The sequence below is a fragment of the Schistocerca cancellata genome, chromosome 7, assembly GCF_023864275.1.
Source record: "Schistocerca cancellata isolate TAMUIC-IGC-003103 chromosome 7, iqSchCanc2.1, whole genome shotgun sequence".
Classification (NCBI taxonomy): domain Eukaryota; kingdom Metazoa; phylum Arthropoda; class Insecta; order Orthoptera; family Acrididae; genus Schistocerca; species Schistocerca cancellata.
In genome coordinates this window covers 237,279,746-237,285,350 of record NC_064632.1, presented here as the reverse complement: position 1 = coordinate 237,285,350, position 5,605 = coordinate 237,279,746, and the positions used below count along the sequence as shown (strand labels likewise).

The 5,605-nt window shown below is 42.3% G+C and overlaps 1 non-coding gene across 1 annotated transcript; it reads right to left on the bottom strand.

The window, feature by feature from the left end:
- Window positions 1-1,125: 1,125 nt before the first annotated feature.
- On the bottom strand, window positions 1,126-1,200 carry Trnat-ugu (transfer RNA threonine (anticodon UGU)). The gene has a single exon. It is a non-coding gene; the product is annotated as a tRNA-Thr (tRNA).
- Between the last annotated feature and the right edge of the window lie 4,405 nt (window positions 1,201-5,605).

The following is a 5,605-nucleotide window of genomic DNA, read 5'->3' as shown; positions in this document are numbered from 1 at the left end:
TGGTGGCACACGAAAAATAAAGTCAATTGGAGAGAAAGTTGTCGTGTTATTTTAAAGTCGTTTACTTGTTTCCTTCTGTCCCGTCCTATCACTTTGCCGCTCGTTTAGCAGACTGCCGCCTCTTCTTCGGTAGTGTCTGTAACGCGTCCAGCGGTTGTCCCACCAACTGACTTCCAGTACTGTGGTCTGTTCAGTGAACTAGACGCACGGCACACATGACTGCTCAGAGTTACTGTTCCTTTCCATTCCAAAGATGACATCACGTATAGCACTGCTAAGGCTATCCACGGACCTTCACACGTGCCAGGTTTGCTCTAATATCAGAAAAGGCCCATGAAACAGTTGAACAATGCGCTTAACAATTTCCCGTTAGCACAGTAAGTGAAATCAGTGGGTTGTCAGTCTCTAATGATTTCGACTTTGATGAGACGCTAGACACAATTTTACCTCCGTTCCATAAGCGTCCAAATTGATGTTTGGAAATTAATGTTGAATTCAATCAAAAAATTAGCCAAACACGCAATACAAAGAAGAAGATGTTTCAAGTTCACAGGCTTGACTGACTAGCGAGAGGGTTTGGCTAAAATTTTTAAAAATCCGAACTGGCTGGCAAGCGATGAAAGATGCCATTCCTGTCGCGAGAGCCTGCTCATAGAAGTTTAAGAAATGTGTTTCAGGGCAGATACTACAAAAATACTTCAGCCCTCCTTTTTCCTAGCGTTTATTCCGTGCTATGGAGTCTGCTATTTTTCGTGGTTTGGCAAATTTAGTTTTATTTTGACTTTTTGTCCGACTGCTCTTCTTGTCGCCACGGTCTACGTTTAACTTGAGGCAGGAAATCGTGTGCGCCATCTGTCTGTGAATAGTGTAGACTTTGTTGTTTGCGTTATCGGAGTTTAACTGTCTGTGTATCGTATTTTCTGAGGCAGGGACTGCGGTCCAGTCCAACTTTTGCTCAGACGAGTACTGAAAATCGCCTAAAAGCTATAGTGAGGCTGACCCCATGTACCAAACCGTTGTTCATCCGCCGCGCCGATTCGATTTGGGTCTGAAATGATAGTTACATCAAGACCCTAAGCTGTCCACAGGCGTTGATATACATCAACGGGGACAGTTGAAAATGTATGCCCCGATCGGGACTCGAACCCGGGATCTCCTGCTTACATGGCAGACGCTCTATCCATCTGAGCCACCGAGGGCACAGAGGATAGTGCGACTGCAGGGATTTATCCCTTGCACGCTCCCCGTGAGACCCACATTCCCAACTTAATGTCTACACACTATATTCGTAGTGCCCCTGCCCATTACACTCATTACTCGCGGCAGACAATCTTACCGAGTTCCGTAAGAGTTCGGGCAATGCGTGTGCATCTAGCACAGAAGAAGGAGGTCAATGGCCGGTTTGCCTTAACTATAAGAAGATTGTATCTGTACTTTCGGACATGTCCGAAAAAACAGATACCATCTTCATATATTCATACGATTTTGGTCTGATTCACCTCCATTTCTCGCAAGCTGTAATTGTACGAGCAAGTCGTATCCCGTAGACATCGTGCAGATAAAATTAAGTAAATAACAGCTCGCACAGGCTGCCATTATTCCCACGCTCCGCCGTGAACAGAACGAGAAGAAACCGTAATGTATGATACAAATAAAAACAATACTCTGGTATGCACTTCATGATGATTCGCTGTGTATACAGGTGTGACTGTCTAGCGTCTCTTCTTAAAATTAAGCTCTGACGTTTCACTTTAAGATTTACATCGGAGTTGCTTTATATATCCTTCTAGAAAGAGAAGCAAAAAATTTTGAAAGATGTTTCAGATTTGGGTAATATTCTCACTAATGCTTTACTCAAACGATACAAACGCTTTTGGTCTAATTATGATCTTTTCTTTATCTAGTAACAGCTTCCGATCGCTGGACGATCCCGCACTCAGTAAATCTTCCTGAAATGTACTTAATTTTATCAGAAAAAATTGCACTACAGACAGTAGAAACAATCTGCAAACAGCAGATACATTCTTGTAAGTCATGAACATACATCACGAAGAACACTGGTCCTGTAAGAGTTAACTTGGTCAAATCCAGTGTAAAAATGCGAATGGCACTGTTGGCTGGGAAATCCCACGGAGTGGGTTCAGACGCGTGTCGGAAAGGGTGTTCTTCCTCCGCGTTCATTGGGCCCTTCCCTTGCGGTTTTTTGAAAATTGTATCGTATGTGTATTCCTAGAGTGCAGATGAGCCCAGTGGATGCGTGTATAGTGTAGTGTTTTGTTTGTATTGTATGATGATGATGAAGGGAGAGGGTGGAACTTGGTGCCGGCATATAGCCAACTCCTCTCGAATAGCACCGAGGGAACACCAAGGTTAACGTCCCCGTCCGACGAACGGATCATATCAACTGTGTCGCATGCCCTCACACCGCGAAGAGGTACGGGATTTAATCCAAGACATTGGCGGAAAGGCTGGTGATCAATAACTTTGCACCATCACCTCTCCTTCCCATGCCGGTCAAATACTGGCAGTGAAATTTTCCACGACCAAGATTCCAACTACTTACCTCCGAGTCGAGCGCCACTGCACAGGTGTGCGTTAGCAACCTCGGCTAAGGATGCAGGTGTCGAACCTAATCTTACCTTCGTTTCCGATGATAGGTCATTATATAGAGCAACTTTCCACATTCGATGTTTATAGTATCCTGAGTATAATTCCATGGGTGAGTTTGCAGCGTTCGTTAGCAGACAGTGTCCAGTACCCATCTCCAAGTTCAATACCTACCATCGATGTTTACACTCGAAACTCTCGTGAATGAACAGAGCGAATTCTAGTTTATAAGGTCGTGAATCTGGAATATTTCATAGTTTCTACACTTGCCTATTTACTTCGAGTGCAGAGGGGCTGTTCCGAGTGTTAGAAGCGACCGTTACGCTACTCGGCGTTCATTCGAGGCTCTGTAGATTCGAGGACAGTAACAGAAACGACCATGTTAGTCCGTGGGACAGATAGTGTGTGTGTGTGTGTGTGTGTGTGTGTGTGTGTTTTCCGAGACATGGACCGCATCACTTAAGACGTTTTCTGGCCACCTCTGTTCTTGAACGGGGCTCTTTTGCTCTGTTGGTCAGCAGTTGCTTTGGCAGAACGGACTTCCTGCAGCCACCGACCTTATTACAGGGCAGCTGAGGTGCGTTGCCTTGTGTCCTTTTGTAACACTGCCACCGTCCTGGGTGCATACATTTGAGATTACTCTGATCTCTTCCTGCAGCTAGTCAATTTGTTCGCATTTAATCCAGTTTTTTAATAGTCACTCTTCTTTTCTCTGTCACTCTGTTGTTAAGAGGGTGCAGAACCAAATGCAACGAATCATATAAAATTTATAAGCCAACACGCAAGAACGCACTTTAATGAGTTGGTTTTTTCTTGAAATCAAAGAGGGTAACTAATGGTGTATTTGTCGTCTTCTTCAGAACAGCATGCACGCAAGGATAATGCAGTCAATTAAAGACAACGAGCGTCCTTTCGTTGTTCATAGTTAAAATGAAAGAAAGGTTGAGCCAGAGACCTCATATGGAGTAAGAGTTATGCGCAGTTTGTGGTGTTGAGAAATGTGAAGTATACTTTTTTCGATTGAGCTGTTTGTTCTAATAGAAACAATTTTCGCTTTCGCCCAAGCTCGAATAAGAACAAAATTTTCCACGTATTACGACTTACATTCAGTATGTCGAATAAAGAAGCTACCCTAAACGGTACCATAAAACATTGAGTCTGTTTATATCTGTACAGAAACAAAATCCGCAAAATTGTAGTTCGCTTGTGCTTCAGTCGCAGAGCTCGCACAGACTAACTTGATGCCTTTGTAGAAACGCCGTTCTGAAAATTAGGCGATACAACTCGTGGTTCCGAAGGGGCTGCTACATCAGTTGACTGTCCCACGGCGACTTGCACACTACGATCGTTCTTGTTTGTATCGCTTTACTACGTAGCATGGCACTGCAGTCTATGCGACCATAGCTGTAGGAAAAGTTCTTCGCAGTCGGGCACGTGTGATTATATGCAATACCATTAAATTTTTGTTTCAAGAGGCAAACGAGAAATCAAAATTTTCATGAAAAACTGTGCCCGATAGGGTTGCAGGAACTGCTTGTCATTCTAGTCGCACTAAAAGGGAATAAAGAAGAAGGGGGAAAATATAGCTGCAAGTACTCGTACATCCCAAGGCTTCACTACCTTGCAAAAACGTGGAAGAAGGAGAAGAAAATTCTATTTTAAGTAATTTTGGCTAACAGGTTGTCAAAGGTGTGACACACAGTTTCCACAGGACACACGTTATTTATTGTACATTGTGGGTATTGTTGTAAGCGACGCCATCCACTACGCTACATTTTTTACTCCTTTTTCGTTTTGTGAGATTTTCTTCTGGCAGCAAGTGGTCGGGTTTGTTTTGCTTTGTTGAACCTTTGTTTATGTGACTATTTATTTTCTAGTACTCTAGAGAGGAACTATTGACTTCGAAGTCTATGCATATTTTTTTAAGCTATTGGTCGTACTGATATAACCTTTTAATACGATCGTTTGCAAACTCGCTAGCTGTGGCGTAAAAGTTTCTGCGTGGGCTTCACCTGTCGAACTGCGTCTCCACTACAATCATCATTCGCCCCACCCGCCTGCGCATGTATGCCACAAATTGTTTTGTGCCCCACCTTCCTGCACATATAGAAATTTGTATTGACAACTGTCTCCTTCAACATTTAGCACTGCAAATTATGAAACTGCATATTTAAATATTTTCGTTGATGACAAAAGTGTTTCAAATGTTCTAAGATTTTCAGGATAAAAAGGGTCTTTCCTCTGCGTAAGAGTCTCGTATTTAACATTGCACTTAGATTAATGAGTTGACTGAAACTAAGACGACCTGAGAAGAATATAAGTTCATATAAATCCTTGGACACTGAATTTTTCCTGTCACATACAGTTTTGTCACAGTGTGACTTCATTACCAGTTAGAAAATTGGTGGAACATTCTTAACTCTAATGAAAAGCAATGTAATTTTTCAGCGTGAACAACGGTAGTATTGAAGTATAAACATGAAATGCGTCTTTATTTCAGAGGAATTGTGCATCTGTTTCCTTATACTTCTCTTGTCTCTGTTACTTAAAGCATACGACATAGTTTCTCATGCGCTGAATTGCTTGTCGTACGCCTCTGTGAAGCAATCGGCAATAGTTTACAATTGTATTGGTATCCTAACTGTTTTGATATCGTCTTTCCTTCACTTTCATGTCTAGATCAATTGGTCAGCTTGTTGCTCAAAGACGTCATCCGAATGTTCAAAGTAAAATCAGTGACTTTTCAAAACATGACTCTTGTGACTCCACAAAACGCCAGACTTCTTGAAGTTTTTCAGCATTTCGCCTTCAATGTAAATATAATGTGACCCTTTTGTTGCCTAAGAACATAGTAGTAACCTCTTTGAGCGTTATTGAAGCCTCTCTCTCATTCACACCATTTTTTTCAGACTTGGAATCGTACATCATTTGTCGGATGTCAGATCAAACAAACACGCCTTCTTTTAATTTTGCTTATCATAGATAAGGATACTTGTTG